The following is a 12,103-nucleotide window of genomic DNA, read 5'->3' on the forward strand; positions in this document are numbered from 1 at the left end:
TAATACAGTGAACTATGGGGTCACTTTTGCACAAGCATGGACATAAAAGAGTTTGTTCTATAGCAAGAGCCAATCACAGAGGTAAATCCTGCTCACCCCATCCTGCTCACCCAATTCACACAAATATTTTCATTGGCCTCAGATGAAAAAGGAAAGCAGGATTTCCCTCAGGTATGAGATTCAAAAAATAAGCATACATCAATCCTATGGGCTCACTTCCACCCTCGAGAGAGTCACATATGGTCAATTCTCCTCCCACTGAAGCAAACAGTTTTCCTAATGACTTAAATGGGAGCAGGATTTAGTCCATAAGGAGAACCAAAGCCAAAAATCAGAATTTTCCAATACAGATGACCATGCATATCTTGGCTCATATGGAAGCTCTGCAGGTAGAAAACTGCTTCTAAAGAAAATGTTCATGGAATGAGGTGTAGTTTAATTGTAATACAAAAGACTACTTCTCGGTACAAGAGCATAACTGTGACTCTACCAGCCCCTATTAATTCAACAGAAGTCAGCCCTTCTCTGGGGCCTGATTCACTAATCCTCTACACCATTTTTATGCTGGTGTACTCTAGTGACTTTAGTTAGAATTACACCAGCCATCTACTCATGGAATAGAGTGGAGAATTAGCTCTTTGGTCTCGAAAGGGTGTGTCTGTGGACATGTTGGGTCAGGTGTTCAACTGGCATAAACCCAATGGTTCCACTGACTTCACTGGAGTTCCCCGATTTAAATTAGCTGTGCATTTGGCACTCTAGATCCCTAATATATCCAAGTCACTTCACGTGCCAGCCAGTCCATGAAATAAAAATGACAGGAGACTGGGAATGTAATGTAGTTGTAGTTATGTTGGTCCCAGGATACTAGAGAGACAAGGTGGGTGAGGAAATATATTTCCAACAAAAGCTATTACCTCACCCACCTTGTCTCTCTAGTAGACTAAGTTTCACTTACCACCCTTATGAGGAGGTAGTAGACTAAGGGCCATTTTAATTCTGAATTAGAGCGTCCACAGGGGGGTTTAATACAATTTAACTAATCCACTTTAAATTCATACCTTTATTTAATTCTGATGAACTTTCCTGAGTGTCTCCATGAATACAAGCCCTAAAACAGCAGTTCTGAAACTGCTGGTCGGGACCGTAAAGTGGGTTGCAACCCCATTTTAATGGTGTTGCCAGGGCTGGCTTAGACTTGCTGGGGCCCGGGGCTAAAGGCCAAGCCCCACCGCCTAGGGCCGAAGCCCAAGCTCGAGGGCTTCAGCCCTGGACGGCGGGGCTCAGGTTACAGGCCCCCAGCATGGAGCAGTGGGGCTTGGGCTTTGGCCCTCCTTCCCAGGGCAGCAGGGCTCAGGTGGGCTTAGGCTTTGGTCCCTCCTCCTGGGGTTGTGTACTAATTTTTGTTGTCAGAAGGGGGTCGCAGTGCAATGAAGTTTGAGAAACCCTCCCTTAAAATATGCAAACATATGTAGTTCATATGAAGTTACAGAACATGAAGGCAATATAAAGTCATTTGTCAGAAATGATTAGTACACAGTGAGCTAGTGGACTATACATAAAAACAGAGGGAGAAAGGTAATCTGAGGTTTTATATGCTGTGCTCTGCAAGTGTTGTATTAACTAGTGCTGGATGAGTCTCTGAAGAGTCCCAAAGTTTGGTTTAGATAAGCACTGAAGTTGCAAAGCTTATCCAAAACTAACCACATCCTTTAAGAGGACCTCCCATCTCATGACCCTCCTTCCTTCTCTGTAACCCACCCCTTGTGGTAGCAGCACTCACAACAGTCTCACGCAGTACCTTCCCCACCCTAAGGCAGAGCTGTAACTAGGTATTTTTGTGCCCGAGGCAAGAACATAAAATTGCGCCCTCCCGCAGGGGTGGCTCTTTGGCGGCAATTTGGCGGCGGGTCCCTCAGTCCCTCTTGGAGGAAAGGGCCTGCTGCCGAATTGCCACCGAAGAATGAATGAAGGGGCAGTGGTAGAGCCTGTGATTTTGGGGGGTCAACTCATGATTTTTGACTACTTGGGCTGGCAATGTTGCTTCCAAGATAGTCTTTGGTTCCAGTCCAGTTCCAATCCAGAGAGGGGCTCACAGGTTAAGAGAGGACGGAGGTGCTGGATAGCAGCAGTGGCCACTAGGGATCAGCATGTGTCCTGAAAATGCTGGGAGTTCAGACTTGCAGGGCAGGATCAGGGGTGGCAGGTTTGTAGAAATTTTGGTGGTGCCCAGAACCCCCCCCCCCAAACTCTGCCCCCCCACCCGCCCAAGGCTCTGGGAGGGAGTTTGGGTGAGGGAGGAGGTCTGGGGTGCAGGCCTTAGGCTGGGGCAGGGGATTGGGGGGCAGGCTCTGGGAGGGAGTTTGGGGATGGGAGGTGTGCAGAGGGAAGGGGTGCAGGGGTGAGGGCTGTGGGTTGTGGCTGCAGATGAGGGGTTTGGAGTGTGGGAGGGGCTCAGGGTGAGAGTGGGGCGTAGGGGGTGAGGGCTCTGGCTGGGACTGGGATAAGGTGTTTGGGGTGCTGGAGGGGCTCATGGCTAGGGTAGAAGGTTGAGGGTGCAGTGGGGGGGTGAAAGCTTTGGCTGGGGGTGTGGGCTCTGGGGTGGGGCAGGGCTGGGGATGAGTTTGGGGTGCAGGCAGGCTGCTCCGGGACAGGGGCCAGAGAGGAGGACTCCCCCCAGCCCTTTCCCTGCCGGCAGCAGCAAGCTCTGGGGGAGGAGCCTCCCCTTTCCTGCCCCCCCAGCAGCACACTCACCCCCACCACTGTCACTGCATATGCTCCTGGGGCCCCTCTCAGGTCCAGGAATCTCCCTTGCCTCCCCTGTGGTGGGTGCTGTGGGGTGCTGCGTGCGCCTCCTCCCCTGCTGTTGCCCCTGACTGTAGCTTCACTGGGGGTGAGGGATGGGGCTGCCTCCTTGCCCAGCATGGGGCAGGAGCGGTGACTGTGAGCAGGGGGACCCCCTGTGCTGCTGGAGGGTCCCACTGGAAAATGAAAGGGTCTGAGGGAGAAGGGCAGGCTCAGAGTCAGTCTGCCCTGGCAGTGAGATGGGGGGCACTAGGACCCTGTGGCAGCAGTTGCTGCAGGGAGGAAGCATGGAGTTGCTCTGCTCCGGGCCGGGCCGTGAAGGGAGCGGGGGAAGCAAGTTGGGGCCGGGGGACACTTGGAGGGGGGCGGCAGGTGGGGCGGGGGGTGGAGATCACCTGGGTTATAAATATCTCCGTGCCAGCCAGCGGCTTTTTTTTTTCCTTTTTCTCCACCACTTTCTGCGCCCCTCGGCTTTGTGTGCCTGAGGCAAGTGCCTCACTCGCCTCGCCCTTGTTACGGCACTGCCCTAAGGGCAGTTATTTTGGGAAGTAGTTCACAGTACATCCTTCCCTTCCAACAAAACTCTTCTTGGGGAAAGACTATGTACTCCTCCCGCTTCTACAGTACCATCTTCTCAAGGGGGTTGATTTGCAGATTTCCACAGCAAGAGGAGGCTTCTGGACTCAGTGCTGCTCCTTTTGAACATCATGCTCTCGCCAACCCGTGCCATTGTCTTTTGAATTCACTTTTACTCTTGATGCTTTTTGCTTCTGCCATTTTCTACTTTACCACCTTCTAGCGCCACATACATACATATTATATTTGTAAAAGATTTTCACCTCTCTTATTTATTCCTTTGTTTTATACTTTATATCTTAAGGACCAGAACCATAGTTGGTGTAAATCTATTCTACTGAAGTCAATGTCGATTTACACTATCTGAGCATCTAGTGTAAAATCTCCTGGTTTTTCAACCCTTCCATAGTATGAAAGATTTATTTTAATCTCCCTACCAATCTCATTAATACTAACAATTAGGTCAGATACCGAGGGCCTGATCTAGCAAATGCTAATTGAAATGAGTAGTCCTGGTGCCCTTAATTATTACAAATACATACATTGAAGTATAAATTAATATACTCAAGTTATGTTGTAAAATGGACACCATAAATTACACGGGGTGAAATTTTATCTCCATTGAAGTCAGTGGAAAAATTCCCAATGATTGCTATGGAGCAGTATTTCATCCACCCTATATTCAGTGCAGCACAGCCAAAGGCATTTCGAGAACTGTAGCTGTAACACTGACCAGAGCTATATTAGTGTTGCTTCCCAGTCTAGCATTTTGCAAGATGCTCCAATATATCTATCAAGAAGTAAGCCATGTCCCCCTATGGCCCTGCCAAGGCACTCCACCCTCGTGTTCTTTCAATTACCAGACTTGGATTGGCTCAAGAACATGTACCCCCTTCCTGGGGATGATTTATTCAGTTTTCTACAATGGGTGACTTACTTTGTTGCTCCAGATCTCCATGCTGGGGTCCCAATAAAAGGCCCAGTCAGCTCTTTGTCCCAGTTCAGGAGCCCCCCCACCCTCCTTCCTGGAGCTGGTGTTGTGCTTCAGTCACTGTCTCTCCTTACTGCAGGAGCCCCACCAGCTCTCCTCCTTGGGATCGGGTTATAATTTTGCCAGCTGTAGGGCGTTAATTAACTTCTCCCTCTGCTGGCCCCTTTATCCTCAATTAATCCTTAGGCTAGGAGGATCCAGCAGGCAGCCTTCTCCTGCTGGTGTCTTATTGCTTCTAATTTAGGGCCCTACAGGAGCCTTTTTACTCCCTACAGTGTCTGCAGGCATCTGACCTGCCATGAGAGAGGAGACAGCATTTATACTGGACCTCTTTTCCCAGCTCATTCCCAGTTATTTGGAGGGGAGAGAGGAGCCTTTACCGCCCCTTCTGAAAGACTCCTGGCCTCAGATTCTTAAAGATATAATGACAGGATTTCCTCCCAAGCATCATTTATTCCCAGGACCACTTTCTCTCTGTCCCCATTAGGTCCATATAACGAACCCTTAAAGCCTTAAAAGGCCATGTCACGTTGCAAGGTGGCTCACAGCCTATAAGGGGCAAATTACTCCACCACAAAATATTAGACAATAATTGTTTTGAAAGACAAATTGATAATCATTGGACAAACAAGATGATTTTCAGCTGATGTAATTAGTAAAGCCATTTGTGTTTTATGCTTCTCTAAGTACATTAATTTATTATCCATGTAGTTCTTAGGATTTCTAATGCATGGCAAAAGACCTCCATTTACAACAAAACAAATCTTAATCTTTGGTTGCACAGCTGCTTACATATAGAATATTAACTCCCAAACACATCTGATCTGAGCTCCCTCAGTCTTAAAACAACTAATAAATAATGGAAAAATATTTGTATTAATACCAGTAAAAGCTCTATTGTCATGATAAAGCTTGACAAAGCCTTAGCTGGGATGATTGAGTTGGTGTTGGTCCTGCTTTGAGCACGGGATTGGACTAGATGACTTCCAGAGGTCTCTTCCAACCCTAATATTCTATGATTCTATGATTCTATGTTCTGAATATCAGCGTAAACCTGTCAGTGATGTTGCGGCCAAATGAGGACTTGGATAAGACCGAACAACTTGTTTTTGCTCAAGAACTAAACAGGATTTGGACCCAGAGACAGGATACTGGAGTAGATGGACCACTTCTTCTTAGGGCTTGTCTACACTACTGTGCAGGGTCGATCTAAGATACGCAACTTTAGCTACGTGAATAGCGTAGCTGAAGTCGATGTACTTAGATCTACTTACCGCGGTGTCTTCACTGCGGTAAGTCGACGGCTGACGCTCTCCTGTCGACTCCACTTGCACTCCTCGTTCTGGTGGAGTACCGAAGTCGTCGGGAAAGCACTCAGCGGTCGATTTATCACGTCTATACTAGATGTGATAAATCAACCTCCGCTGGATCGATCGCTGCCCGCCGATCCAGCAGGTAGTGTAGACAAGCCCTTAGTTTATGTGCAATGTGTCTCAGGTGGCACATGACCAGGATTCATCACTGAATTTGGTCTGCTGGTTGGATCATTAGCTTCCCCGGCTTGGGCTGAGTACTGATGGGGAGTGCGACGTGAATGCTGATCCATCTCTCCCCACCAATGTACCACTGGTCAGATCCAGTGTGGGAACTCCTAGCTTCATGTTTGGTTGCATTATTTCTGCTTCTCCCATGGTCCAATATTCTGTTTTTAGATATTTGTTCTACTAAAGCAGCAATCTTGAATGAGTTCCATTCTACTTCATTAAATATGATCCCTGTCAAATAAATGTGTATTTTAAAATTATAGTATTATTCATTAAAGCCATGAGCACAAAAAATAGAGATGGCTGTTAGGTCATACAATCAGAATAGAATATCAGGGTTGGAAGGGACCTCAGGAGGTCATCTAGTCCAACCCCCTGCTCAAAGCAGGACCAATCCCCAACTAAATCATCCCAGCCAGGGCTTTGTCAAGCCTGACCTTAAAAACCTCTAAGGAAGGAGATTCCACCACCTCCCTAGGTAACCCATTCCAGTGCTTCACCACCCTCCTAGCGAAATTTTTTTTTCCTAATATCCAACCTAAACCTCCCCCACTGCAACTTGAGACCATTACTCTTTGTTCTGTCACCTGGTACCACTGAGAACAGTCTAGATCCATCCTCTTTGGAACCCCCTTTCAGGTAGTTGAAAGCGGCTATCAAATCCTCCCCCCCATTCTTCTCTTCTGCAGACTAAATAATCCCAGTTCCCTCAGCTTCTCCTCATAAATCATGTGCTCCAGGCCCCTAATCATCTTTGTTGCCCTCTGCTGGAATCTTTCCAATTTTTCCACATCCTTCTTGTAGTGTGGGGCCCAAAACTGGACACGGTACTCCAGATGAGGCCTCACCAATGTTGAATACAGGGGAATGATCACGTCCCTCGATCTGCTGGCAGTGCTCCTACTTATACAGCCCAAAATGCCATTAGCCTTCTTGGCAACAAGGGCACACTGTTGACTTATATCCAGCTTCTCGTCCACTGTAACCCCTACGTCCTTTTCTGCAGAACTGCTGCCTAGCCACTCAGTCCCTAGTCTGTAGAAGTGCATGGGATTCTTCTGTCCTAAGTGCAGGACTCTGCACTTGTCCTTGTTGAACCTCATCAGATTTCTTTTGGCCCAATCCTGTAATTTGTCTAGGTCCCTCTGTATCCTATCCCTACCCTCCAGCGTATCTACCACTCCTCACAGTTTAGTGTCATCTGCAAACCTGCTGAGGGTGCAATCCACGCCAACCTCCAGATCATTAATGAAGATATTGAACAATGTCAGCCCCAGGACCAACCCTTGGGGCACTCTGCTTGATATCGGCTGCAACTAGATATGGAGCCATTGATCACTACCCATTGAGCCCAATGATCTAGCCAGCTTTCTATCCACCTTATAGTCCATTCATCCAGCCCATACTTCTTTAACTTGCTAGAAAGAATACTGTGGGAAGCCATATCAAAAGCTTTGCTAAAGTCAAGGAATAACACATCCACTGCTTTCCCCTCATCCACAGAACCAGTTATTTCATCATAGAAGGCAATCAGGTTAGTCAGGCATGACTTGCCCTTGGTGAATCCATGCTGACTGTTCCTGATCACTTTCCTCTCCTCTCATACTCTTTCACAGCCCCCCAAAGACACAGGATTGTTTCCTTGGTGTTTTACAGGGTATGTCTACATTGCAATAAAACATCTGCTGCTGTCCCGTTTCAGTTGACTCGAGCTCATGGGACTCCGGCTGTGGGGTTATAAAATTGCAGAGTAGATGTCCAGGCTCAGGCTAGAGCCCTGGCTCTGAGACCCGGTGAGGGGGGAAGGGTCCCAGAATCTGGGCTCCACTTGAGCCCATATATCTACACTGCAATTTTATAGCCCTGCAGCCCAAGTCCTGTGAGCCCAGTCATCTGACACAGGCCAGCCATGGGTGTTTTATTGCAGTGGATACAGACCCTTAAGAGTCTCCTTCCAATCTGCAAGTATATTCCGATGTACTGGATCTGCTGCATTCAGATGTAATGGATCTGCTCGGTGAAGATGAGAATCTTCGTAGTTTCACCACACACAGTTCCTCAAATGTTCCCTTTTTACATCAGCTCCACATGCTGTTAACATAGTTGGAAGTGTAGTCATTGTGCCTCACTCTATTCTGGGAATGAAACTAAATTCTGGATTATCTGTATAATAACAGTGAATTATATGTGGTAATTTATCATCCTCAAAAACTTAATACCATGTTTTTATAGAAATTATGAGACAATCTGCCCTCATTCTGTATCAGTTAGTCTAACATGTTATTAGAGGACTTCAGTATTTATGTAGCTGATCGTTTTTCTCTTATGATATCAGAATTCTTGAAACTGCTAGATATTTTTGGTTTGTGTCAAACTATGTTAGAGCCTGATGTTATTCCCACATGCATATTCTTGACTTTTTTTTGTCATACAGAATATCCATTTTCAGTATGTCTATGACTGATCTCCCTACATCAAATACTTTTGTAATGTTCTTTAAACTACATTTCCTCCATTTTAGAATGGTTGAGGATGTCACATTAAATTCTATTTTTTAAGACAGCTTCCCTTTGTTCTGTTTTTTTTCCACTAGGGCTTTCTCATACTATGAATATGGCTTAGGCCCTGATTCAATGCTAACTGAAGTCAATAGTAGGTTTTCCATTGACTTCAATAGGCCTTGGATAAGCCATTAGTGCATGTGGTCATGTTTCCCTTTAGTGACTGGCCCAACTGACTCTAAAAGTCTGCTAATTAGACAGCAAAAAACATCTTCTTTAACTCAAGCATTAGAGCTCTGGTTTTTAGTGCTTAAGGTACTGAGTTTGAGTTGTGCTGACAACAGTTGTGTCTATATATATGTGACCATTGTTCATTACGCAGCTCCTTTTTGAATAGAGGTTTTATTTTGTACAATTAAGGAGCTGGCTGATAGTTCCTTCGCTGATGTGCAGTTCTGTTAAATTGGGAGGAATCTCGTAATATGGCTGGCCAGAAGTGGAAAAATAAAATTTTATGGAAAATGTTAAAATAATCTTGTTTTGGTTTTCATCAAAACTTTCTGATTAGCTCTATTTGATAATCATAATTTACCTGGAGTGTTCCAAGATCTAAATAAGCCTTGTTATATTCTGATGAATGTGGTGACCATATTTTAAATACAGTGAGAAATTCTCAAGTGGTGTAAATGGGTAAAATTACATTGAAGTCAATGGAGCCATCTAGTTATATCAGCAAAGAACTGTGTGCCAAGATATATAGGTAGCTGATGAATTTGGTTCAATTTAAAATATTTGCAGAAGGCCTTTAAGATGCTGGCTGTAGTCTTTGGAAAGCCATTACAAAAACGTGAAGGGTACGTGTAACCTTGCTTTCACTGTACTACTTTGGGCAGGAACATAAGATTTGCAATATCGTATCAGACCAGGTCAATTAAATCCATCTCCTGGCAATGACAACTAATATCTCACTGGATGAAAGGTGAGAATCTGCACATAGCCAACTATCTAATATTACAGAATATAAATCTTTTCCCTTGTACCTTACAGTGACCAAGTAACAGCTCAAAGCATGATTGATTACTCCTATATTAACAGTCATAACTAGAAATGTTATAACCATATCCAGCCTATTTTAAAATCTAGTTACTATATATTGTCAACATCCTGTTCTTATTTACACTGGTATAAATTCATTGAAGCTACTCTGTATTTCCACTAGCCCTATTAGAGTTGCATCCCTTGTATGACATTCTTAAATCCTAGAGAGCTTCTTGTTAAAGTATGGTGAAATTCTTCTGAAAGCCAACAATATTAAGGCTAGCACTATCATATAGATAAAACTGAGGTTTGCCTAAGGGAGAATTGTATTAAGCTCAGCAAAAAGTTTAGCAACTGTTTATTGTGAAAGTGTCTGGTAAAGTATGTTTTCTAGAACACCTATGGCAGCAAAAACCATCGAGTAGGGTTTGTATCACTCAGATTATTGCTCTTTTGACAAGAAAAATTATTTGCCTTAAATTATGCTGCAGTAAAACTGAGCACTCTCATCTGCGATTATTGGTCACAACTATTCAGTTTTTTCCTGTAACTAACAATATAACTTCTTTTGTTGGTGGTGGTGGTTATTTTTGGTTTTGTTTGTCAATTCACTAAACTCGGTTCCATGGACACTGCTCTGATTATTTCAAAATTAAGCCTTAGTGCTTGTAAACTTTATACTTTTTTAACTAGAATATATCCTTCAGATTTTATTCTTTCGATCAAAACAGTTATTTTTGTTTCTCGGGCAACAGGTGCTGTACCTCCTGTTTTCAACACACATGGGATCCAGACATGTAAGTAATTATATGTCTTTAGAATTAGACATTTTTATCCAAATTTTCTTATACGACTAGTGTTTTCTCAGTTGCAGCTTTTAATTGCAAATTATCTCTATTTGTTGCAGTCAGAGGCTTGTATTTTTTCAGAGTCTTGACTCTGCTATAGTCAAGGCTTTAATGGTTTATCGATGGAGTCTGACTGGGGTTGTCTGTGTGTTTGCATTTGTCTGGACTTAAGTGCTACTTTGACACTGTAGATGATGACATCCTTTTGAATTGGGGCTGCACTGACTAGGGCCAGAGTGCATTAGTTTTGCTCCTACTCAACTTGACGGCATAATTCTGTTTCAGTAGCAGACTTTTCTTTGACTCCTGCTGATGTCACTTAAGGAGTCCCTCAAAGATTTGTTCTAAGCCACACTCTTATTCACTATTTAGATGTTGCCTTTGAGACAGGTTATTAAAAATACAGGCTTGGCTTTCTACTTTCTGTTGAGGATAAGCATATTTATATTTTACTTAAGAACAATATTGATTCTACTGTCTTGGTGTAGGAGATTTATTGTTGCACATAAAACTTTGGATGCAACAAAATTTCCTCCAGATGAATTCAGCTCTAACAAAAGCTCTGCTTTCGAACCCCCTCATAGCTCTTGGCAAAAAGCCTCTACTACAAAAGTGCATCTTAGTGGCTAGGAAATCATCACTAGATCTAAGACCAGACATAATATGTGGTAGTCTTGATTCCAACTTCTCCTCTAAAGGTATATGTAAGATTTATTTTTAACAGCTGCATAACAATGCGACTATGAGGGCCTGCTGTAACATTCACACCATTGATTCAGGCTTTTTGTTGACTCATGGGTTTCTCACAGGGTTACTTGATACGCTTTCAGCTCAGCTTCCGTCTGCGCAAAATGCATCTGCCAGGTTATCAACGAAAACTGAGAAAAATCGAACCCATTATGCCATTGCTAAACTCTTCTCACTAGTTGCAGGTTTGTTCCAGAATTGATTTTGTGTGCTTCAGGATTGTTAGAGGTCTTTCTGGCCTTTCTTATTTCACTGAGTGGTTAGTTCCATATACCAACATGCTCTCCTTTACTCTTTAGCAATGCTTCCCTGCCTCAAGATGCACCCCACTGCACTTTGAATGCAGCAAGCAAGACTGGTGTTCAGAATGGGCTTGATCCAAAGCCCATTGAACTCATTGGAAAGACTGACAAAACTGAGCTTTAGAGCAGCCTCAGTAAGAGAAGAAGAGCTGAAGAAGGAAACAAGGACACAGGCTGGGATGAGGGACAGCAGGATTAGTAGTATGGGAGGATCACTAAATGGGAAAGGCTACTAAATCAGAGAAAGGATTAAGAATTGGTCCAGGAGCAAGAGATAACCATGGGGAGGGCTCCACAACTAGGGCATGGAGAGAAGCACATGGATGGGAGAAAAAGAAAGCATCAGGTCTAGGGAAATAATCTTCAGTTTGTGTCACAGCTTTAAAATTCCTATCTGTTTCATTTGTATTTATTATTGTTATTAATAAACAACTCCTTGCTGAAGAGGCCCCCCAGCTCTACAAAATATATTAACAATACAGAAGCATAAGCCAGTTCCTATGATCCAGCTACTGACTACCCTCCAGCATCAACTCTTCCTTCTCCCACCCAACTGTACAGAAACAGAGTGCCATTGTTCCATACATGTTTGTCATATAGCATGACTCTGCAAAAGAAAAACAGATATGTCTTAACATCTGATGGCCAAATCCAGTGAGGTGCTGAGCTCATGCAATTGTAGTTGCTCAGCACCTCACAGTGCTGGATACAGAAGTAATAACTACACCTCTGATCAAGGAAGGTACAGATT

The 12,103-nt window shown here is 44.2% G+C and overlaps 1 protein-coding gene across 3 annotated transcripts in view; it reads right to left on the reverse strand.

Moving 5' to 3' along the window:
• Positions 1 to 12,103, reverse strand: part of CCDC85A (coiled-coil domain containing 85A) — a 175,107-nt gene that overhangs the window by 37,403 nt on the left and 125,601 nt on the right. The window lies entirely within an intron of this gene.

The sequence above is a fragment of the Terrapene carolina genome, unplaced genomic scaffold (genome assembly GCF_002925995.2).
Source record: "Terrapene carolina triunguis isolate 2854851 unplaced genomic scaffold, T_m_triunguis-2.0 Scaffold132, whole genome shotgun sequence".
NCBI classification, from domain to species: Eukaryota; Metazoa; Chordata; order Testudines; family Emydidae; genus Terrapene; species Terrapene triunguis.